The 26241-nt window shown below is 36.9% G+C and overlaps 1 long non-coding RNA gene across 1 annotated transcript in view; it reads left to right on the top strand.

The window, feature by feature from the left end:
• The first annotated feature begins 1597 nt into the window (after positions 1-1597).
• LOC141415386 (uncharacterized) overlaps positions 1598-26241 on the top strand; it is a 36204-nt gene continuing 11560 nt past the window's right edge. The window contains exon 1 of the long non-coding RNA XR_012440344.1: positions 1598-1817. This is a non-coding gene — a long non-coding RNA (uncharacterized lncRNA). The remainder of the gene's footprint in view (positions 1818-26241) is intronic.

A 26241-nucleotide genomic window follows, 5' to 3' on the forward strand; every position in this document is an offset into this window, starting at 1 on the left:
GATACAATACTATATGCTCCACAGTTCAAATCAGATTTCATCAGGTTCCCCAATAATGTTTTAAATCACCATTTTCCACTGAGACTCTTGAGTGTCCTTTAATATGCAGACAGTTTTTATTTTGTCCTTATGTTTCTTGATTTTGACATTTTTTAAAAGAGTAATAGTAGTTATTTTCTAGAATGTCTTTCAGTTTGGATTTAATCTGGTATTTCTCAAGAAATGTTACCATCATTTTACAATAGAGGAAATTTGGAAGCAATCTAAACCTGACATTTTAGGGGTTTGATTAAATAAATTCACATACACCTATGCAGTCATCAACATGGAAGTTGTTCTAAATAAATTAAAAGCAAAGGACAATGCACAAAGAAGTTTGTTAAATGAGCCCATTTTAAAAATTATTATTATTTTATATGTATATAAATTGTATAAAATAATGGGTTTCATTGTGACATTTTCATACATGCCTCTTTGAGCCTCCTTGATAAAGGATCCAAGTTTTGTAAGTGTAATTACCTACACGTGTAGATTTCAACAGGAAATAGTCTTGAAGGAAACACACGAGGAATCATTATCTCTGGATGGCCCTGCTATCTCTGAGTGACAGTCTATTTTTCCCTCTAGTTTTCTTTTTCTACAATGAAGACTATCCATGACATTTTATAAAGAACATTCTTTCCTAAACCATGTTATCTGTTATAGTGATGTTGCTGTGTGTATTGCTATTCTATCTCAGCATGGTCTTAATAAAAGAAAAGAAAAGCAGAAAAAGAAAAAACGACAGCAAACACCACCAGCAAAAATAACCCCTTCTCTCAGGTTCTCAGAATGGTTGAGGTATCTGCTGAGCAATGGATGTATTTTTATTTTGAAGTCTGTTAAGGTTATATAATTGTTTTTGCTTTAGCTGAAATATATATCAGGGTCAAAGCTATGGCCTATTCCTAATTGCATATTGTGGCTTATATTTTGTGTATTTAACTTTCCTTACTTCATTTTTTTTTTTTCAGCCTTAGTGTCTTCTTTTATCACCTTCGTTTCTCCTGTCATCCCACCTGGATTTCCTCAGTCACTTAAAAGAAAATCCTCTTAACTTTCTCTATTCAGTTTGACATATTTTTGTGAATAAAGTATGATACAAAAATTGTTAAGTGACAAATTAGTATAAAATTATGTTTATAGTAAAATAACAGTGAACATGTTTGAGTGTCTACCCAATGCCAGGTCCTGGATTATGTAATTTGTGGACATTTTCTTATGAATCCTCATAGCCATCTCATTTGGTTGGCTCTATTATTTCTTACAGTTTTTAGGTAAGGAAATCAACCCTTTGCATCTCTGTTTCTGCTCAAGTTTTTTCCCTTTATTGTGTGCTCAGTTCTTCTTTAACTTTGAAGGGTGTGGAAGTTTCTCCTTTACTCCTTAGAAATTCAGATTTGTCATATCCTAGGAATCAAAATAAGAAAAAGATGTTAGTGCATGTGCAATAAACTCCAGATGCTTTTCGGAGCTCAGCATTTGTGAGGAAAAAAATAGCGCAGCTAAAGTGCTGGGGGAGGGGCTCAGCAGTAGAGTGACAGCATAGCAAGCTTGACGCCCTGATCTCAGACTCCTGTCCTGCCAAAATCAGAAACAGCACAGCTCATTTCTGGGATGGGAATGACTTTCCCCCCTCTATTGATGTCTAGGACTGCAGAACAGAAGGGATAACGGGCTGGGAGAGGCTGTAGCTGTGAAGGTGAGGAGGTCCTTGGCCACAGCAGAGAGAGTTCTGGATCTATCCAGGAATTTTGCTGGAGACCAAAATATCTGAGGTAAGGAGAGTTGGAAAGAAGAAGAAAGTCTAGACAACTAGACTTATAAGGTCACAGACCTTGATATTAATTGTGGTTTTTTATCTAGATCCATGGGATGGTCCTGTCTCAGGCTGGTGGTGTGCTATGCATGCTTTCGTTGTGAATGCTAAATAAGTATTTAAGAAATACTGGTTGTTTACATAATGGGGTTGGGGGTCAATTTGGCCTTTAAAATTTTTTTTTTTTGAGTTAGAGTCTCACTATATAGCCTAGACTGGCCTCAAACTCAAGATCTCCTGCCTTGGTCTTCTGAATGCTGGGATTACAGGCATGTCCCACCATGCTTGGTTCACCAATTTGGCCTTTAGAAATCTCTATATAGATATTCATTATGTTGTACAGAGTTCATTGCAAAGATTTTCACAAAGGCAATGCAAACAAATCCATTGTAAGCCCACAATACATTGAATCAGGGGTTACTACATTACTGTAATACACGGAAATGTAGAGATAACCATTTAAAAAAATAAATAACAGCTTAAAATGTGCTCCCAAAACAATCTAAGCAATTTAAGCATTGTAAGCCACTTTGTGAGGCAGTATATTATAATAACGAAAAGTTTCCTTAAAGACATTTCTACAGCTAGGTAATTATTCAAGATGAAAAAAAAACCAGATACATTCACAAAAAATTTCTATATGTATATTCACATCAGCTTTATTTGTAATCTATCCATACTGAGCTGGGAGAGAGCACAGAACTTTCTGGTGTGAGTGGAAACTTTTTGTATGTTGATTAGGTTAGTGGTAGCATAGTTGTATGCATTTGCAAAATGCATTGAACTTTATACTTAAAAAGCTATGCATTCTATTAGAAATTGTATCTTAGTAAAGTCAATTTTAAAAAGAGAGAGGGAAGCAAGGGGAGGCATACTTTTGAAGTACGGCACAGAAGCAGCAGGAAAATCCTCTTGTCTCCCAATACTGCAAGTGAATAAAAACATTTCCAGATCAGAATAGACTGTGTTTTTGGACCAGTAACTCAAACTTCTTTTTAATTTGTACATGTGAATCATGTGCAGTGCTAGTCCCCCACTACAATTGAACTGTTCAGATAGTTATGTTTATTTATTTTGACACAAAGTTACAAAAAAGTTGTAATCATAGAACCAAAAATAGTATCTGAAACACTTAGAGAAATTTGCTCTCCTGATGCTCCATGTCTCCCAAATACATTTACTAGATGTGATAGGTAGAGAAATGGCCCCAGGTCTTAACCTCTGGAACCTGTGTTATCTTATGATGAAAAAAGGGTCTTTACACATGTGATTAAGGATTTTAAGATGGAGAGATAATTCAGCTTGGCTGAAATGCCTTTGCACATGTCCATATAAGAGGAAGGCAGAGAGAGATTAGTCAGACACATAGACAGAAGGAGGCAAAATGCCCAAGAAGACTGAGTAGGTATTGAGGGAAGGGAAGGGGAAAAGAAGGAGCCGTACTCATTTCTTATTACTTAAATTCTTACTCCTAGTTTCTTGTTTGGCAGATGGAAAAGTCACCTTAATTTTTGTGAGTACTACTCTAATTCCCACAAGATTGTATTGAAGTTCAAGATGGCTTATGTTGTGCCAATTCACTCATAGTAGGCTGGTACTGAAAGCCCTTGTTTTTGTTTACACAGCCTCTTCCAACTAGAAGACCTCTGATCATTGCTATGGTGGGAACCACATGACTCACTCTGCTGTTTCTGGGCTGCACTTTGAAGGTTAGCTCTATGCAGAACACTTTCATTTCTTTTGGTCATTACTTCAATCCAAGGAAATGGTGGAAGGCAGCTTGGGGAAGACCTCTTCTTTTTCCTGCTATTTCTAGGTGTTAATGCTTGAAATTTTGGAATACAAAAGCCAGAGTGAATAATACACTGTTTTTGTTAGCTTCATAAAATTCCAGGCTGAACAACTCTCTAGGAATTATTATAGATGGGTATCTGGGTCTAGCAAACCCCGCTTAAATGTTGGACTGAATATTCTGATGCTCAGAAGGGTGCACACACTGGAATGACTCCCTTAAAGAATATTATATTTTAGTCAGGCACAGTTGGCTCATGCCTAAAATCCTAGCTATTTGGAAGGCTGAGATTGAGAGGATTGTGGTTTGGGGCCAGCCGAGGGGGAGAATAGTTCATGAGATCCCATCTCCAAAATATAACCAGAGCAAAAGGGATTGGATATGTGGCTTAAATGATAGAGTGCCTGCTTTGCAAGTGTTAAGCTCTGAGTTCAAACCCCAGTCCCACAAAAAAAAAATTCTCTATTGTTATATACTTTTTTCTGTTTCAAAGCATGTGTAAATACATTCACTTTTTCATTATAATTATGATCTGGCCTAAAGCAGTCACTAACCTTCTATGTAGATATCTATTCATTAAATCTGTTTAGCTTCTGTAAAAAAATATACCACAGTCATTTACAGAAATCTAAATGTAGACTATATGTTAGATGATATTATAAAACTTTGTTAATTTTGTTAGCTAGACAGTGGTATCATAGTTTGTAGGAGAATAACCTTATTAGACGTGTGTTCAAATGTTTAGTGGTGACATGTTATGAAGTCTGCATCTTACTTTCGAATGGACCAACAAAAATGTGGTGTGGTGTGTGTGCTGTGTATTATGTGGCATGCAGGTTGTGTAAGTGTGTGGTGTGGTGTGAATGGTGTGTGTGTATGTGCCAAATATGTGCATTGTGTGGTATGTAGGCTGTATGTAGGGGGCGTTAGTGTCTGTTGTATGGTGTGGAAAGTATGTGTGTATTTTACTCTTGCTTCCTCTTTTACTACCTTTTTCTACACAGATCGGCTGCATAGAGGGAGAGAGGAAGAGGAAGGGGAAGGGGAAAGGAAGACAGGAAAAGCCCATATGAAAAAACCATGAACACTTACTAAATTTAAGGAAGGGTTGTGGATGTTCACTGTAATATTGCTTCAACTTCTCTGTAAATTCAAAAATTAAAAAGCAAAATGAATATGCATGTATGGAAATGTCCTGATGACACCCATCACTATGTACAACTTACTATATGCCAATGAAACTAGGAAAAATGTAGCTTGGGACTAAGCTAGAAATAGTGGCTGTAATTCTGACTTTGCCATTTACTGGCTTTGTGTCTTTGGGAAAGTTATTTAATCTCTCAAATCTTTACCTTCTTCTCCTGTAAAATAACAATAAGAAGAAAAAGATTATCAAAATTTATGGTGTTCTTGTGAGGTAGAGTGGTAGAATGCATGAAAAGCACTTAGCATATGCTACAATATGCTTAGTAGTCTTCAAATTAGCCATTTCGTTATCTTGTTGTGCCCTTAGGCTCCTTCTGGGTCAGGAGGCTTTAGGATATGAATTGGGTTGCTTCTGGGATTGTTCACCTCTGAAACAGACAAGAAACTTTACAGTGTAGAGTGACAGGAATTTTTAAAAAGTTTTCATTGTGTAGGGGCAGGGTAACTATTCCTCAACTTCCTTTGAAATTGAAGCATTTGAAATTGAATTGGCTTCACTCAATTGTGAGTTGAGTCTCCCATGGGCTTTCAAGAATTATGGAAATGCCAGGAAGTAAGACACTGGAAGGAAGAAAGTTCTGGAATCCCTCCATAGTGCTTTCCTTTTGGGATATAAGCCAGGAGTCCACCTTTGACAAAACCCCAGGTTATAGGAGCCAATGCTGTGAATTCAGTACCACCCTAACACAAAAATACTCGTTCAGTTGAGAGTCTGACATACATAACAAGTGGGAAAAGAATGAGTTCTGTTCCTATTTATTGATTACTTGACCTGGGTATTATTTCTTTACTCACTTATTCAAGCATCCATTCCTCCAGAGAGTATGTATCAAGTAACTAGTAGGCAATGACACCTCTAGATGTTGCTTTAATAAACCTTGCTTCATTTTCCCCAGCCTTTTCTTCCTCAGGACACAGAAGAGATGCCTAGAGAGAAATGAAACTGCAAGTGTATTTTAATCTTCCAGAAGATTGCCCAACTCCTCAGTGGGTCAGACGCAATGCTCTGTCCTCATCAAGACAAGCAGTTGGTGGGTTGTTCTGATCTGGTTAGCAGGCTCGTCAACTATAACAGCAATCTATAGAAATTACACTAAACACTTCCTAAGTGAACCTTTTCAATCTCCTTCCCTTTGAAGTATAGAGGTTGGAGGCTGATGGAGTGGCTCAAGTGTAATATAAATGTTGGATTGAGTGGGCTTGCTTTTGTGCACACAGAAGGCAAGTGTGGTAATGTGGTTTCCTGTGTCAACACTCGTGTCTGTAAGACACACACTGTGGCACTTTTCTTAGGCACCAGGTGATGTATTCATTGTTCTGCTTCTCAAATCACTCGAAGGACCTAAAGAATCTGAGGACTGCCAGAGGCTATCGGAGGTCTTTAGTTACAATTTCTTTTAAAGTAAATATTTTTAAAAACTTCTTATCTTAAAAGTTTCAATTCTGATAAATATGACTCTATACTGAAAATGTAAATAAAGCAAGGTTTCCACTGAGAGGGTGTTAGACCATTCTAAACTAATTTTCCTTTGTGAAAAGTGTCTCTTAGAGAAAAGAAAAAGATTGTAACATATCAGAAAAATAATTATTCTAGTTATTTGAAAGGTATGTTTAAATATATCTTGAAACTTGAAAGTCTGTCTGCCAAAAAGAACACCATTTTGAATTTGAAATGTGATAAACTAAATAAATTCTTTCCTTCTTCCTTTTTCCTATGTCAATAACCAGTGAATTCTAATTACTTAGCACAGTGTCCAGCAGGTAATACATGTTAAATAAGTACACATTGAATACAATAAAAACCAACCTAAGATGAAAGTTAAAGACTTATTAACTAATTATCTGAAAATTCAGTTGTGAAATTTTCATTCTAGACAGGGAGTAGAATGCCTTCATGCTTCAGTGAAATTATTAGGGGGGTGTATCCCGAAAAAGAAGCAGAAAGAAGTGAAAAGACAGAGCAGAAAAAAAATAGTATCTCATGTTTATAGTTTTAGTTATTTCCATTCCACCCTTCTTAATCTTACAAGGTGCAAGACTGAATGGCTCAGTTGTAGTGGTTTAAAAATATATCCATGATTCTTTGACACATATCCCATTGAGAGGTGGAACAAATCTCAACTTCCCCTGAATCTGGGCTTAGTTTAGTAACTTGTAACTAACAGGATGCAGCATAGGACCTTTGACTTCTAGACCTGGATCAGGGATTCTCACTCTGGGAGAAGCCATCCGCCATGGGAGAAGTCAAACTACCCTAAGAGCTATACTAGGAAGGGTGCATGGAGGCAGTAGAGCTTCCAACTAGTGGTTAGCAGTGAATGCCAGCCCTGTGACTGTGCCATATTGGACATAGTGCCAGGAAAAGATTTAATGGTACGCAGTCTCAGCAGACATCTGAATGCAACCATATGTGAAACCTCATGCGAGAGCTGCTTAGCAGACCTTCTCCAAACTCCTGACCTTCAAAAGTGGGAGCAAAACCAAATGATTGGAGTTTATATAACACTGAATTGCAGGATAACTTTTATCCAGCATGGGTGACTGAAAAATTGCGTGGTCTCATGTATTTTAAGAGAAAAGTAAAAGCAAAGGTTTCAAGTGTCATTACCCTGCCATGAGAATCCCAGAGCAGGCACTGCCCAAATCCAGTCTTCCGTTCCTACACTGCTCCCACTCTCATCCTATCCTCTGGTTACTTCCTCCACCCCTGCACCAACCCCAACTCTCAGCAAGCCAGCATGATTCAGGTTTTTCCTAGATTTATTTCTGATTCCAGTAGTCTCTAGCTCTATAAAATCAAAGCAGTAAGAAAAAAGAATCTGTGTTTTGCTTAAAGCCACTGATTGGATTTTGAAATTGGAATTTCTCTCTGACATTCCAAGAACAAGATGCTTACTTTCCCAAAATTCTTTCTTGCTGAATAAGAGTCTACAAATCATGGTGGAACAAACTTCCTCTTCTCTTCTCCCTTTTGGACTTTGCTTAGACTTGCCTTCCTTTTTTCCCATTGGAGTCTAGAGACTAGTGGGTTTGCAGTTCGAGGCCATCTTGGGCAAATGGTTTGCAAGACCGTATCTCGAAAATACCTAACACACACAAAGAGATGGCAGAGTGGCTCAAGTGGTAGAACACCTGGCTTGTAAGTGTGAGGCACTGAGTTCAAACCCCAGTACTGGAAAAAAAAGGAAGGAAGGAAGGAAGAAAGGAAGCCTCTAGAAGCTTTAAAAAAAAAAAAAGGCATGGAATCAGATTGTCCTCTCAAGCCTGCAGGAGGAACACAGCCCTGCTGGCATCTTAATTTTAGGACCTCTGGTCTCCAGATCTCCAAGATAATTCATGTTGTTTATAAGCCACTAAACTTGTGATAATTTGTTTCAGCAACATTAGGAAACTAAAAAGGAAATTTTAGTTATAGACTCAAGATGTGCAGGTAACTGGGGAAAAAGAAAATTTAGAGGGAGGCACAGGCAGATCAAAGGCCTTGTTTAGGTGGGGGCATGCAGGAAAGGAAGAAGACAGGAAAGGACTCTGTCCACGTGGCCAGGGGCCCAGTGAGCTGGGGCAGGGTATATAAGAGTGGCAAGAGACGAAGCCAGAGAGCTGAGCATGTATGGACTGGGACCTTTTCTCCAAGTCAGCTGGGAACTTCCCAAACAGAAAACATTCATTACAAGTAGAGGTATATTATTCAGTTTGTTATTCAACTTCTATGTCATCAAATCTATTAACTTTTTCATTTATGAATTCCTCCATTGCTTATATATAAATTAGAAATTTATAAATAAATATATTTATATATTTATAAATAAATAAATATAGAAATTTCTTTAATACCTCAAGATCAATTAAATATCCAGTTGTAAGTATTTCCAGCTTTTAGTGATCTCATGTCTATATTTTGAAAATTTATCTTGTTTTTCTGTTTTGTTTTGTTTGCTTTGGTGGTAATGGGGTTTGAACTCAGGGCCTCATGCTTGCTAGGCAAGTGCTCTACCAGTTGAGCTACTTCACAAGCCCACTGAAAACCCCATTTTTTTTTGTGGATATATTATTAGATAAGTGTCTAACTTGATCGTTATTGACGTTTTTCTCTCAGTGAAAGCCAGTGGTCCTTTCCCTATTCTCAGGCCTCAGACTTGGCCTAAGAATTATACCATTGGTTGCCTGGTTTTTAGGACTTTGGATTGAGACCAAATCACACCAACATCTGTCCTGGGTCTCCAGCCTGTAGACTACAAATTGTGAGATGACTTCTTGTCCTCCATAGTCATGTGAACCAACTCCCCTAATAAATGTGTATTTATATCATCTGTACCTTTCCTACTGGTTCTGTTTCTCTGAAGAACCCTGACTGATACAGTAGGTAATGTCCTCCTGTCCCTGAAAATATGTAGAACATTTTCTTCATTCTTGTAACTCAGAAATTTTGGCAAGGCTCTCTTTTTGGTAATTTTGCCTTGGTAAATTATCTTTGATAAATTGCCTTTGGTAATCACTTTTGATATGAGTAGTCTTATTTTTTTTTGTAGTGAAAATGACAGCAAAGTTTATTAGGAGAGGAATACACTTTCAATAGATTGAAAGTGGCTTGTATCCAGAGTTAGAATGAGAATGACCAGTTTTTATGTTCTTAAGTTCAGAAAAGTTATGACTTTTAATGTTCTGATATTGTTGGTGTGACCATTACTAATTCTTTGATTAAATATTCATCTGTTCCCTCTTTATTTATAACTTTGCACATAATTTGCAACTCCTTTCCCTTTGCAACTACATTTTAGGAAGGTTTTTCACGTTATTTTCCACATGGCTTTCTTTGTCATATTTCTTCTCTTTACTGCCTCTAGTGCAGATTTTCGTTCTGTTATTTCAATGCTAGTTGCTGTTTCCCTAGCTCACTCATCTTTCTGTTCATCTCTAATTACTGTTACTGCATCTAATTTTGTGACAGTATCTAACCTCTTCCTGTTCTCCTTCTTTCAGATTTGCATGTCCTCTTGCACCCTTTTGAAGATGCCAAATTTTCTGAAAATTTCTTTTGCAAAATGTGTTTGAGGATAGGAGAGTCTCCTCTAGGTCATCAGGGTAGTATTATCTTTTCCCCTAAGTGCCACTTAACAATAGATTTCTTCTGTTTTAAATTTGTTTAGTTTTTAAAAATTAAAAATTAAAAATTTATTTCTTTTTAAATTAAAAAAAATTGGAAACCAAACTATTTCCTATTCTTGCTTTTCAAAAATGAAAAAAAAAAATGAAAAGGCCTGTTCATACTTGGTGTTTATGATCGATCTTGGTGGTAGATTATCCTTGACCTTTTGAGCTATCTCCTGGGGTGAAACAGCATAAATTTTATTGTACTCCATACATTTATTGAGCTCTGCTCTCTGGACCACAGGCCCATGAAACGTCATTGAACCTTCCTATCATGGGTCTTCCTATCTTTGCCTTTGCTGTAGATCTCGTGTGGAGCCAGAGAGAGTGGAGGAAGGATGGAGGCCGTCTACTGTGTTTTTCATCCCAGCCCTTTATTTCACATGATGAAGCTCAAGAATGCCTCAATTATTTCTTCTCAATCCAGTTCCATTGACATTTAAGTCCATGGAGATTTCTTTCCTCCCATGTATTTCCATTATACTGTCTGTTAGTCTCATAGCTGGTTTCATAGTTTTCTCAGTCTATATCAATTTTCAGTACAGGATGCTATAGAATCAGGTAAGCAGATAAGTTTTTAGTAGAAACATTAAAGCCTTGTGTTCAATTCCAGTATTTTTTTTCCTCAATGTAGTTTTCTTACATAATTATTCTGCTATACCCTCACAATGACTTGGTTAATTTTTCATTTCTTTAAAGTCTCCTTAAATCCTTTTAAAGTTTTGAGGACATAAGTAATAAATGAATACATGAAATGATTTAAAAAAATTTTTCCCTTTATTATTGTGCTGGGTGGGGGTACATTGGGTAAAGGTTCTCACAACATGTCAAATACATCATACTTGAATTCACCCCCTCTTCCCCATTCATGGAATAGTTACAACAGGTACCATTATTGCAATTACATGCATGTGTATACATTTTTTGCCTGTATTCACCCTCCTACCCACTGTCCCCATCACCTCCCCCTCTCACTGGTGCCAACCCTCTTCCCTGGGCAGGACCTGTTCTGGCTCCTGTTCTCTAATTTTGTAGAAGAGAAAGGAGAAAAAGAAAAACATGACATTTTTGTTTGTTTGAGATAAAGATAGCTGTGTAGGGAGTTTCCTTGTGGTATTTCCACATATTAATGTGTTATGCCCCAAATTGGCTTATCTTCTCTAATTATCCACAATCTACCTTAGTCCCTTTCTTATGGTGGTTTCAGAAGGTTTAAAATTTCTATATTTATTCTTATATAGAGAGTATATCACCCATATTCAAGTTCTTAGTTTCCTTCTTTTACCCTACCCATCCCGTGCGTGACCTCTGCTTAGTGTGACCAGTATATGAAGTGAATTTTTAGCCTAACAAAAGTAACTAAACCACTAAGATGAACATAATATAAAACTTCAAGAGCTAACAATAATCAGGCTTTTCAATCCAGGTTGCAAACACTGAATGTGTCCTATTATATTAGTAAGCTAACTGTCCACTCAGTACCCTGATAAAACACTATAGCATTTATTTCTAGGCCAAGAATCAATAATAATATAGAAGAGTCAATAATTTAATGTTTATGTTCCACTATTGCTTTGAAGCAACTTGTGGCCATTTATAGATTTTTTTTTCATTCATTTTGAAATAGTATCCCTGACAGAGGAAGGAAGTGTTTCTGTCTCTGTAGACAATGGATTGCCAGGGGCTTACAGATGGACATACAGACACTCTTGATCATATGTTTTCCAGCCCTGATCTGCTTATCTCCAGATTCCTCTGTTCTTTTTCTGTGTCATGCTGCCTTGTTATTTGCCAAATTGTCCTGTCCTAATAGCAAGGATGCTCTTTTTTTCATAATTTGCAGAGTATACTGTACCTAATTGTAAACATTTTGGGTGCTATCATAGTTTCCAAGAAATCATTTTCCTTTCAAATTATCAAAAGTGTTTAAATGTTTAGAAAAAAATTCAAGACTTAGGGACATTTCCAGACAGTTCTAGGACAATCTCCTTTTTCCAAGCTCATTAAACAAATGCAAAAGGTAGAGATTAATTCTTTGGGTGTATGTGGTCCGTACACCGTCAGGCACTCTCTTTATATGTATGAAAGTAAACAAGTGGAATGAATACTTTCTCCTACTTTTATAAATATTTAATCTGGCATACCTAAACAACAGATTCAGCTGGTGAAAGTTGATATAACCGTTACAACTCTCAGTGAAAATTGTTCAAGAAGTTGATGTATTAGGTCCTATACTACTAGAGTATAGGAACAAATGGAGTTAATTTTTGCCATCAAATTTGTTTTTGGTTCTATCATGCTTAAAAGTATGTACACACTGTTTTGTTTGTGTCTTCTTCATTATCTTGCCCTCTTTCTTTTACCAAAAAGAAAAGTCAAGAAATAGTGGAAGACCACTGGACTTTCACTCTAACAAGACGAAATAAAATTTTTACTATGCTTTAGCTCCTTCCATAAAGAGCTGAGTGACTGACTAAGTGGAAACACCTAGACCTTAAGATCCATATATTTTACTTTGAAATAATGCTATTAAGAGGAGAGAGGGAGAGGGAAAAGGGTAGGGAGAGGAAGAAGGAAAGGAGAGGGGAAGGATATTGTTGGCACAAATTATCCCTTTGATTACTTAGGAAGAATTGTAGAGTATGGTTATTAATACTACCTTATCTAATTACCTAAGTAAGTCATTAAAAACTTAAAATTTATTGTCTCTATACTTTGGTGACAAGTATATCACCATTTTGTGCCATAGACTTCTCATCTGCATTCTCTTTTCCTTCAGTGTATTATTAGATACATTATACAAGATACAGTAAGAGAATACTTTCTGGCCCATGTCTTCACCATGCACTATGGGTGATAAGAGAAATTAGAGAACCAATGTGGGGGAAAGAAAGAGAGAGAGAGAGAGAGAGAAAAGAAGAAGGGGAGAGGAGAAGAGAGGAGAGGAGAGGGCAGGGGAGAGGAGGAGAGGGGAAGGGAAGGGAGAGAATCGAGGAAAGGAGGAGGGGAAGGGAGGAAAGGAAGAGGGGAGGGAAGGGCGGAGGGGAGAAGGAGAGAGAGGAGGGGGAGAGGAGAGGAGAGGGTGGGAGAGAGAGAGAACATTCAGATTTAAAATAGGAGGTCATAAAAAAATCAGCAAGAGAGTATGAAGCAATCATTCACGCAAACATAAAAATTCTTTTCATACCTCCCTTACAGTAAGGTTTCATGGATTTCAAATATCTTGGATAGTCTACAGTAGTGTTTGAAAGTCAAGTTCACATTCCAGCTCTATAACTTCCTAACCCTGTGCTCTTAAGACAAGTTGCTTAACCTTTCTTTTTGGTAGTGGCACCAAAGTCTTCCAGACTGTCACCACGGCATGACCTTGTCAGGGGTCAGGTTGCTCAGTCTCCCAAATTCCTGCACATTTTCTAAATCTATCCCCTTAAATGTCCCAGCAGTTTTTATAAAGTTCTTATCATTTAAGTCATTCATAGTTTGTTCTGTTGCTTACAAGTAATGACTCTAAACGTGCAAGGCCACCTATAAGTAACGACCACGTGGTCATACATTTTAGCTCTCTTCTGCCACTTAGGAACTTTTATATATTGCCCAAGTTTGGATAGTATACATAGCCTGACACCCTTCATTTCAGGCCATTGCACAGGGTGCTATGCTAGCAATCTTTTCACTATATCTGCTTTGCCTATAAAATAGCAATATGAAATTATGTAAATATTTCTTTTACCCATTCTCCCAGCAAGTTTTTACTGAACAAATACAGCTAGGTCTCTGACGTGGTTTAGTCATATTATTTTTTCTTTTAAGTGAATTTTATTGCATATACAATATAACAATATATTCTTTTCATTAAAATCAGAGCATTATACATTTTACATTCCATATGACTGCTTAAATTATTTGATAGAAGTTTGGGTTTTTGAGATTTGCTAGTGAAACCAGTGATGAATAGTAAACAAACCCTCAAAAAATCAGAACATTACAGATTACAGATAAATACCCTTTGATTTACTACCACTCCTCTTCCTCTCCATGTCTTCCAAAGTATAACACTATTTCAAATTTAAAGTGGTTTTACATGTATCTTTTTCTACATAAAAGATGCAATAAAGCCAGGCACCAGCGGCTTACATCTATAATCCTAGCTACTCAAGAGGCTGAAATCAGGAGGATTGTGGTTCAAGGCCAGGCTGGGCAAGTTTAAGAGACTCCATCTCCAAAATAATCAGAGAAGAATGGATTGTGGAGATGTGGCTCAAGTAGTAGAGCCCCTGCTTTGCAAGCATGAAACTCTGAGATCATACTCCAGTTCTACCAAAACAAACAAACAAATAAACAAACAAAAACTATATAGAAAATAAAACACCACTGTATGTATTCTGGGTATAGGGATTTAATATAGGCGTTTGGGATTTGGACATCCATTAAACCATAAGAACGGTGGGAATGAAAAGCACACTACTTTTAAATGGCTTTATCAGTTAGAGGGGTTAGTCGTATGCAACAAAAGTGGATTCTCGCTGGTTGAAGAAGAAAAAGATTTTACTAAGATTGTTTAGAATGTTGAAGTAGTAGGAAGATCTTCTGGACCTCCCCACTAATGTATACTAATTTGTGGGGATCTGGGAAGCCCCACTACCTTGGAGGAATGGCCTGTCTCCCTGTCTCAGGTACATTGCCTATTCGTGATGGCATATGGAGACGTGTTACCTTTATCCCTATGGGCTTATGGTGGGGTCAAACAGCCTGCTGGTGCCTTTCTCCTTGCAAAGCCACCCCATCTTTCATTATTCTTCATTCATCTCATCTAGCAAAATCTCACACTCCATTTACCATTCCTGCAGCAGAGAATGGAAAAAGTACTGAAAGGAAACCCTGCAATTATGATGAATACAGGGATGGATGGAACAGTACTAGGACATTTGGAATATTGCACAATTAACACTTCTTATGTAATGTACAGATGTCATTGAACATGTTAAGTAATCAGTGGACACTTGGGCACCACCATCCTAGGGAGCTTTCTAACCCTTGCTTCATGAGCCCATTGGATTATTCTTGTTTTCTTTTATTTAATGACATTGAAACATGGCTTCCAACTTTGAGCAGCATAATATTTTGAAGTGAGACAGGATATGAACAAGGATTCTTTTTTTATTATAAAAATTTTCTATTAGGATATATTTGTTATATGGAGAGGGATTCATAATAACAGTTCCAATTAGGCTTTTATTGTGTCTTTGTTAGATCACCCCCATCATCTCTCTCCCTCAATCCCTTTCCCATTCCACTTAAAGCAATTGAAAGAGACTTCTTCATTCTATTTCACATATGAAGTCCACCAGCCATATACCATCACCTCAATCTCCTTCATTCCCCCTCCCCCTAGTATCTCACACACACACACACCCTGTACCTATTTTACACTCCTGTATTTCATTCTTAATATTTAAGTCGATATTTACAGGGGTGTCTCAATGTATCCCCACTGTTGGTATACTTTACTTAGGTCTGTTCAACCCTTCCATTACTCTCCCTGTCCCTTTTACCTCCCAACCCCCAATTTTCAATAGCTTTCAATACACACCCTTATATCCTCTACCTTAACAGATGTTATGTTTTATGATATTACTGATTGTTCTCTTTTCTGTTCTCTCTTTTCCCAAGTTCCTTAGAGTAGTTGCACTGTTACAAACATGTTCTACATATGAGATTGTATTTGATCATGCTTGTTTTTGTGTACATGTTTCTCTTTTGGATCTATCTTCCATGTATAAGAAAGAACATAGTACTTTGTGTTTCTGAGCCTGGCTTACTTCACTTAACATTATGTCTTCCAATTGCATCCATTTACCTTCAAACCACATGTCATTATTCCTTATGGCTGAGTAACGCTCCATTGTGTATATGTACCACATTCTCTCTTTTTTTTAATTTTAATTTTTTTATTATTCATATGTGCATACAATGCTTGGGTCATTTCTCCCCCCTGCCCCCACCCCCTCCCTTACTACCCACTCTGCCCCCTCCCTCTCCTTCCCAACCCCCTCGATACCCGGCAGAAACTATTTTGCCCTTATCTCTAATTTTGTTGAAGAGAGAGTATAAGCAATAATAGGAAGGAACAAGGGTTTTTGCTGGTTGAGATAAGGATAGCTATACAGGGAGTTGACTCACATTGATTTCCTAAGCATGTGTGTTACCTTCTAGGTTAATTCTTTTTGATCTAACCTTTTCTCTAGTTTCTGGTTCCTTTCTCCTATTGGCCTCAGTTGCTTTTAAGGTATCTGCTTTAGTTTCTGCATTACCACATTCTCTTGATCCATTCATCAGTTGTAGAGCATCTGGGTTGTTTCCATAGCTTGGCTATATGAACAGCGCAGTGATGAACACTGGTACACAGGTGTCTCTACTGTCTCCTGACTTACATTCCTTTGGGTAGATGCCCAGGAGCATAATGATATTTTAAAGTGAGACAGGATATGAATTATAAATTGTATATAATATTATGTAAAAATTATAATAATAACAACACCCAAGTTGTCTGGAAACCCTTGGGAGTGATTCCCCTTCATATTTTCTTGATTGCCTATAAAAGATAAATAAATATTTGTCTCAGTTTCCCTGGGGATTCCCTGGTTTATAATTATTGTCCCAGTGCAATTACCAGTAGTGTCCCAGTTTGAATGATAAATTATGTAATTACCCTGTTTATAAAAGTCTCATTTCTTCTGGGTATCATTATCTCAGTAAATCTTGATGGAGTTTTAAATCCATAATTAGTTTATTCTCTAATGTTTGGGGCATATGTTTTCTGATTTTTCTGTTTGTTTTCCACTCATGCCTTTTTATAGAGTGCTTTGGGCTGCCCTTGTCTCTCAAGCACACCCTCACCTAGGATGATGACTTTGCTTACCTTTTCTTCCATGAGTATTTTACCAGGCAGGCCCTATTTTTTGTTCTTTCCTCTGTACCATGATTAGAATTCCCAGTGGTCCTATACCCCAAATGACAACCTTGGCACATTGTGGAAATTTGTAATGGTTAGGGGGAAACTCATGATGTAATGTTAAGTGAAAGAAGAATGAAAAAAAAGCATTTCCATGTGTGGTACCAATTATGATTTTAACAGCCATGACTGGAAACATAGTCATTTGAATTGGTAACAGTTCTTGTCACCTTATGAGGATGTTATAAAATAAGTATTATTTTATCTTTCTGTTTTCATTCCACAATTCAAACAAAATTATATTTTATGCTGAGAAAAAGAATTTTATAAACATTATAGAAAGAGTGCAATGGTGTTAGTTACTTTTTGCCTTAATACAGTGTCTGGAAAGTTCTAGAAGGGGTCTGGCAATCCTTCAATAGATGGACTTCAGGTCAGTGATAAATCCCTCCACTTTTGCTTGCTTACATGTGGAGAGAGATTCTGGGAGACAGCTTTTCAGGAGCTCTCTATAGAGCAACACAGTCAAGGTTTCCTTTGATTATTCAGAAAATAACAATTCTTAGGAGTTTTAGGATCTCCTAAAACTGCCAACTTTTGCATTAAACCAACTTATAATGAACCCGAGAAAGTTTGGGGCTTGTGCATCCCTGGAATCAGTGGCTGGTTCTCTGCCTATCTGATGTTTCCTCTTCACATTCTGAACACGGGTTATATGATCTAATCCAGACATAAAACAGTCATTGTGGATGAACTCTGAGTAACTTGACCTGCCAACGTATTCCCATGACATTCTCTGTGTCTTCTGAGGTGGCCAACTTGATGTGGAAAGAAAATGACTTTTCAAGTCAACTTGACCTAGGTTTGAATCTTTAGTTTTTGATACCTCATTAGCTTTAGGTCTTTGGATGACTGTTTTTTTGTTGTTGTTTGTTTGTTTGTGTTCTTTTTAAATCCCTGTGGACTGTTTCCTTAAAATAATCACAACTTCTCTTTTGACTATGGGAACATTCTAAAAGTTTCTTCTGCAGTGTCTGATTTATAACAGGTACCTAGTAATTTTTAGGCAAATGATCTGCTTTAGTAGCTGGAAACACAAAGATTGGCAAGTGTCTTAATTTTCAACGAATTTTCCACGAGTGCAGGGAAATACTCAGTACAAATGCCAGGTGCAGAGCCGGGGCTGGAAGGCTGGCAATACACTGGTGCTAACACTCTGGCTTCTATACGTGCTGTTGTTATGCAAGAGATGGTCCTGGTCACCCACCATTGAGGAAATGCTTCTGAGGGTTTGGATTCCTGTCAGCACTGTAGGCATCTATGATGTTCATGCCTGGTTGCTGTTCTTCAACAAGCTTACCACTGGCCCAGAGAGGCTGAATTTGCAGGGTTGTGGCCTGTCTTTCCCCATGAAAGTTGGGCTTGTCTTGAGGTTTTAGCACCTACCCAAGGGAAAACAATCTTTTTTTTTTAACCCCATGATCCTGTGATTTCTCTTTTTCTGTTCTGGTTATCATTTTCTCCCACCATCTCTTGCTCTGTAGCATCCTGGGTAATCCTAGATTCCTCTCACCTTGGATTTTTAGGGAATAGTGACTGCATAGTCTGTTCTTCCAGTTGAAGATTCTGGGCTATGTTTTCTCTCTCTCTCTCTTTTTTTCCAGTACTGGGGTTTGAACTCAGGGCCTCACTCTTGCTAGGCAAGTGCTCTTGAGCCATGCCACCAACATTTTTTTTTTTTGCTTTAGTTATTTTTGGGGTAAGGTCTCAATTTTTTCCTAGGCTGGCCTGGACCTCCTGCATACCTGGGATGATAGGTGTATGCCACCACACCTAGCTGTGAAAGCTTGCTAACTTTTTGCCTGGGCTGACCTATAACCTCTATCCTCCTCATCTCCACTTCTAGAGTAGCTAGGATTATAGGCATGAGCCATCATGCCTGGCCAGATTCTGGGTTTCTTATGTAGATCAGTAGGTGCACTCTTGACCCAGAGCCTTAGGGAGGAGAGTAACCTTTCTCCTTGGTGAAAAGTGTCCATTTGTACTGCCTTTATATTTGCATAATCAAGAGGAGCCAGGCAAGTGAACTTTCACAGAACATAGCTTAGCTGCTAGGGGGCTTTCCTTCTAGATCTCTTCTAAAACTGAGAAGTTACTCCAGAATAAAAACTAAGCAAAGCCAATAAACCCCCCTGCCTCATTAGCCACCACCATCAGTTACCCTATTTTGCAAATTCTAAGACAAGGATGACAGTAAATCCAACAGCATTTTACATTCTATTGAGGACAAAACAAAAATAAGTAATCAACCAGCCAAGTGAAAACGAAGAAACAAGAAAAAAAAGAAAACCTTTTACAATGAAACTACAAAGCATCATTGATGATTACCCATCCCAGTTCCCAAGAAGTTAAAACATGGAAACAATACAAAAGAAAACCCCAAACCAATACCCAAACCTGAGTTTTAGAGTCGTTGAAAAACAAGAGATGACTTTCCCATCAGGAGGAATTACAAAACCTTCTCGTTCAGTTAGCGGTCAGGATACTAACCAGAGCAGATGTAGTCTACAGGTTCAGAGGGAGGTCAAAGGTTTGAGGTACAGAGGCCAGGAGAAGGGAATAATGAGGTGGCTTTACTTGGTCTGAATTAAATCTAAGCATGTTAAATTCATGAGCAAGAAACCCCTGCTTTGAGTCTTTGTCTCAGACTCAGAATATGTTTTTCCCTTCTTTCCATCTGGACTTTGTTGAAAATCGCAGGTCAAGCCAGCTTGAAAAAAATACAGTGGAGCTACCTTCTCCAGTATGACATCATGTCTCTTCTGTTTCTCATTACAAAGCCAAGTTTCAGATGTTAAAGTCATACCCTTCTCCCTACTCTGCTTTCTCCTTCCCCTCCTCTCACACAATTCCCACTTGATGGAGTTTCATTCTTTTTATAGTTGAACCACAGTGCCAGACACAAAAAATGATGAACCTGACATTGAGAAAACATGTCTTAGGAGGAAGAATCCAGCTTCTCTCATTTTTCACTCTGCAGAGGTTTTAGCCTCTTCACTGGCTGCAGATCTATAACTTATTTTTAACGTTCCAGTTTTGTCCTGCCTGTAAGAGGCCATAGTTTATAAAATGAAAAACTTTGTATTTGTTCAAAAGTATTCCATCTTTTCTTGTATATCTGTAAAAGTATGACTTCAGTTCAAAAATAATTTTTACAGTATTATTTTTGAAATTTTCTAAAATAATTTTTAGAAATTAAAAATAGTGGAGACTGGTCACTTTTTCTTTCCACCAGAAATTAGAGAAAGGCTGTGTAATTTTGGCTATAATCTAAAGTAGTTTAAAGAAGTTTAGTCTAAGAACAAATTATATTAATATCAATTTTTAAAATTTAAGAATAATTTTTAGTAATATAAATTGAAATTTAGCCCATTACTATTAATCCTATTTGAATAATTATAGCTCCTAATGTTTTATTGAAGTTGTACATTTTTAAGTTACTTTTCAATGAAAAATAGCAAATTAGTCACTTTCAAGTAAGTTACATTTCTGTAGAATTGTCACAATGGCATATGTGAAGCTTCATCTATCACTCCTCCCCCACACAATGAGGCATCTCTTCAGAGAAGTTGTAGAAAACTAGAGACTTAGTAAAAAGAAACTGGCAGAATTGTTGATCCTAGGAATGTTACTGACAGAAAAAGAGCTTTGGATAAGAATAGACAAGGAGACACCAGAGAAGAGCCTACTTCTATGAATACATGAAAAATGTATTCTATAAAGAAGATGTATTCTTTTTCAATATACTAGGATGTTCCAAAAATAAAGTAATTCATTAAATTACAGAAATTATACATTTAAAAAATAAAAATAATTAAGTCTCATTGCTCCACTGGAAAAAAATAGATATTAAAAATAAAGATTTAGAAAAAACAAATTAGCCATTTTTTAAAAAAGCCATGAAAGCTAGTGTTCCTGTTCTCTTTTAGTAGTCTGATAAGCAAGCCTGCACGTACTGCGAAGCATGGTAACAGTGGTAGTGTGAAAAGGCTTCTTTCTATCATAGTACCCTTCCATCCTCAGTTTCCCCTGGGTTTTGGCATGGCTGAGTATAGAATTTTTCATTTCCAGGTATAGAAAATGATACATATAATTTATAAAGGCTGAAATTGTTTCCTTCTTTGATCTAGTAATGTGCTGGAAACTAAAACTATAACTAGAATGCATTCTTTCAGTGTATTTTTCATTAAGCCAGGAAGAATGAAAATAAGTTCATTCTCATCAAAGAGTTGGAAAATAAATAAATCCAAATGAAGCAAAAGAAAAAAAACTAAGGATAAACACAGAAATTAGTCAAAACATAAAATAGAGAAACTGCCAACAAACTTATACTTGTAGGGTGAAAACCAAAGACACAGGGCTATGAATTAAAATGGAATACAACTTTACAGAATGGAGCTACAAAAACCTATAAAAGAATATTATATTTAGTGCTAACAAATGTGAAAACTGGCAGCTATGTAGGAAAATACACACACAAATCAAGTCAGGATAAAGAAAATGTGAATAGATCAAAAACCTTCAAAGAGAGGTATGTGTGCTGGTGCAAGTGCCTGTAGTCCCAGCTACTCCAAAGGCTGAGGCAGGAGGATCATTTGAGCTCAGGAGTTCAAGGCCAGCCTGGACAACATGGGCACAGCTCATCTCAACAAAACCACAGTCACAGCAACAACAATAACAACACAACAACAAAAAACTCCTTTGAGTCGTTTTTATGGGTGAGTTTTTTTTTCACACTTTCTATGTTTTCCAGAGTGTACAAAAGGAAGGAATATTTTCAAATGCATCAGACAATGGTAACTGAACACCGACATGACCACCGAGGCAAAACTTCCTAAAATACCACAGGGGGAAGATAATCCTTATTTTCAATTACAAGAGTTTAAAAAAATGACCTAAAATGTTTATGAAAGACAAAAAATATAAACATGTTTTACAAGTACAGAGGCAAAAGACTATCTAAATGCTTTTACAAATCAAAATGTAGAGCGCTATGGTAAAAGGAAAACATAGCATTGATGTTTTTGTAGATATCAACCATGGAGTAAGTTAAGGGTAGAAACCACAAGCATGTCACACATTACTAGATCAAAGAAGGAAACAATTTCAGCCTTTATAAATTATATGTATCATTTTCTATACCTGGAAATGAAAAATTCTATACTCAGCTATGCCAAAACCCAGGGGAAACTGAGGATGGAAGGGTACCACGATAGAAAGAAGCCTTTTCACACTACCACTGCTACCATGCTTCGCAGTACGTGCAGGCTTGCTTATCAGGCGACAAAAAGAGAACAGGAACACTAGCTTTCATGGCTTTAAAAAAAAATTTTTTTTTGTAGTACTGGAGTTTGAACTCAGGAACTCAGGGCTTTGTACTTGCTGGGCAGGTGCTCTATCGCTTGAGCAGCACCATGGTCAGACCTTTCTGCTTTAGTTATTTTTCTAATAGGGTAACACTTTGATGCCTGGGTCGGTCTGGGCCCTGACTTCTGTATGTGCTGCCATGCTCAGTTTTTCTAACTGGTTCAGATGGTGTCTAGTGAACTTTTTTGCCCAGGCTAGCCTTGAATCCCTATCCTCCTAATTCTGCCTCCTGGCTAGTTAGGATTATAAGACTGATCTACCATGCCTAGCTCCTCTCTGCTATTTTTTTTAAAAGTTCTTTTTCTTGCTCTGTGTTTTGATTTGTTTCTGTCAATCTGTCTTTGAGCTCACCAATCCCTTTCTTTTGCTATTCTTGGCTGCTGTTAAGCCATCCATCGAATGTCTAGTTGTGAATATTTTTTACTGATTGATTTTTAGCTGGTAAAGAATACATATGTTTGTGGTGTACAACATGATATTTTGAATTATGCAGGTATTGTGTACTGAATCAAGCTAATTAACGTATTCTCTTAAAACAGTTTAAAATATGTTAGGATGCCCACTTTATTAAAGTTAGTGCTTCCATTCCTCTGTTGAAATTCTCCATCTTTTCACCCTGGTTTTTGCCCTAAGTTTTAAAAAACATTTCTAGTAGCAATTTCACAGTCACTATTGGGTCATCTGTAGTTTGCCTTCAACTGGTTGCATTTTTCCTTTGAATAAAAGTCATGTTTTCCTCCTTTCCAAGAATTGTAAATTTTTCTTGTGTTTAAAAATCATGGAGACTGAAGTCAGTATTACTTTTCTCCAGAAGGGGCATATCCTGTCTTCTTATCATGCAGCTAGAATGGGGTGAGGAGCCTATTTACTTTGCTCCAGTAAAGAATTTCACTGGATTGGGGTTGGCCTGCAGGTTTAGTTAGTCTTAGGCTTCTTTTGTCTTCAAAGTTCTCAAGGGTGAAATCTTATCTGGGTATGCAACAGCCCCTTCCTTCTCAAGGACTTTGGGATCTCTATTTGCTCTTTAGTCTGCCTTTGGATGTCCAGAGGCTCTGTCAAACATTGAACAAAAATCCAATTGGGAGGATTGTTGCAGGAAGGACTACTGCTGCATTTAGGGTTCCTGAGGTTTTATTCCCCCATAGCTATCACATGGGTGACAAACGTTTAACTGGAGTCTCTCACCCCAGCCTCTTCTTTCTGCCAAAACTCACCAGTGCTTTTCAGGAGGAAAGCATCCATGATCTCTAGTCACCCAGGAGGGTCTTGCCCCTCTCTGGAAGTCTTCAGATTCTTTGTATTCACAGCACTCCAATGTGTTGAAACATAGGCATTTTTAGTTTATCCATTTTTTTGTAATTGTTTTTGTGAAAGTATTGGTCTGTCATGAACTGCTATATCCAAACCAGAAGTATAACTACAATAAAATTGTGAAAAAAAAAAAATCCCAAAGACTCATGAAGCAACATTTGCAATACAGAATTTTAGAATATATTATAATTTCACATTGTGGTATTTGCATAAGGGTAGGCCAATATAGTTTAGTAAAACAGAATAAAAAGCTAAAAAACAAAGTTTTAGCTTGTCATAAAGATGGTTTCTCCCCAAATTATGAAGTGTACTATGTAATTTAATATAAGGACAATAAAATGCTTATTTGTAAAAAATAAAGTTGGAGACTTTCCTCACCAAATGCTGTGAAAAGGGACTGCAAAGGAGTTAGCCTAAAAAATCCATAAGAAAAAATTTATAAAATACAGGAGAACAAATTTTGTTTATAGCATTAGTAAGATATTTCTAAGTGTACCATTAAAAAAACAAATAAAGGTGAACATTAATATAATTTTTCTACTTTGAAAATTATTACAAAAAGATTTAAAATTCTAACTCCAAAATAGGTATATATTTGTAAAATAAAAAATGATATACAAGTGTCATCATTCTTAATATCTAAAGAGCTCTTATAACTCTATAAAAGGGCAAATATAAAAATGTTTTAACAAATAATTCACAACATAAAAATGGCTTAGAAATACATAAAATAGTTACATTATTAACAATCAAAGACCCTTCAGACTGTTCTTTTTTTTGTTCCTTCTCCTCCTGAGATGGAGAAACTCATTAATATTCTAATAGGTTCTTCTTCATTTAATTTATACATATTTATATATGAGATATACTACATGATGTTTTGATATACATAGTGAAATGGTTACTATAGCTAAATTAATGGATATAATCACTACCTCACATAGTTTACCCTTTGTGTGTGTGAGGGATATAGAAACTCCTCAAATCTACTCTTTTAACAAATTTCTGGTATGTAGTACCATAGTATTAACTGTGGTCCCTATGCTATATATTCCATTTCTAGGTGTATTCATCCTATATAGCTTCAAGTGTATACCCTTTGACTTACAAATATAAGTTCACTTCAATTGCATACAAAAACTGTTTTTGCCTCCCCCTACTTTTTACATTTTTGATGTCACAATTTGCATCTTTTTATATTGTGTACCCACTAAGGAAATATTGTAACCATTGTTATTTTTAATACTATATACTAGAGCTATAAATTACTTACACACCATCGTTATGGTATTATAGTATTCGGAAGTGAAATATGTATTTTGCTTTACCTGTGAATTTTACAAATTAGTGCCCTTTTGTTTCTGCTTGAATAACTCCCTTTAGCATTCTTATAAGGTACATCTAGAATGACAAACTCCCTTACTTTTTGCTTGCAGGGAGGGTGTTTATTTCTCCTTTATTTCTGAAGAACAGTTTTGCCAGATAAAGTGCTCTTGATTGGGAGTTTCTTTTTTTTTTTTTTTTTTTGTGGTGCTGGGGAGTGAATCCCTTGCATAGGCAAGGTAAGTACTGGACTACTGAGCTACACCCCTGTTCCAACCTTTAAATTTACAATCCTGTTCTCCACAGACTTATAAGGTTTCTGCTGAGAAATTCACTGATAGTCTAATGAAGATTCTCTTGTATGTAACACATTTTTCTCTTGCTGCTTTCAAAATTCTCTCTGACTTCTGATAGTTAGGTTGTAGTGTGGCTCGCTGAAGACCTCTTTGAATTGTAACTGGGAGTTCTAGGCAGATGTCCAATGCCAAGTGGAAACATGCCAGATCTAGCACTCGCCCTAATATGCCAAATAAAGAGATGAATGGTGCAAAGGGCAGGGAAAGGAGATTTATTATGCAGCATGAGCACACCATGGGAAGAGGCATCACATAAACACTCCAGTCCACTTTGGAGTACAGATAACGAGCTTTGGTTTAAATACAGGAAACATTGGGGAAGGGGTGAGAAGTATACATAAGTAGGCAGTCCTTGTCAAAGACATGGCAGGCTGATCATTATCTCAGGATGGTCAGGCAGCTCGTGGTCATGATCAGAAAGGTATTGTTGTCTTTGGGGCAGTTTTGATTCTTGTCACAAGAGGTTATTGATCAGTCCTGGCCTCCATGGATTCCAAGGTCAGTATGACTAAGAGCAAAGACAGATACAAAATAGAGACAGGGAATGCCAGGCTTTTATCCTGCTTTCAGTTAACCCTTTGGATATTTTCAGGTCAATGTGAGGAGTCAGTATCTTTTAGCAAAACTGATTTCTAAGTATTTGTTGTAGAATCTTTAGGAACTTTTGAACTTTGTGGGTCTGAAAGTCCATATTTCTGCTGAGATTTGGGAAAATTTCAGCCCTTATTTCTTTTAATACTCTTTCTCCCCCTACTCTTTATTGTAATTCTATAAATGCATATATTGATTAGCTTAATGATATTCATAAGCCCTATAGGCTTTCCCACTCTTTTACATTCTTTTTAATTTTATTATCTGACCAGATAAT

This window comes from Castor canadensis, chromosome 13 (assembly GCF_047511655.1).
Source record: "Castor canadensis chromosome 13, mCasCan1.hap1v2, whole genome shotgun sequence".
Classification (NCBI taxonomy): Eukaryota; Metazoa; Chordata; class Mammalia; order Rodentia; family Castoridae; genus Castor; species Castor canadensis.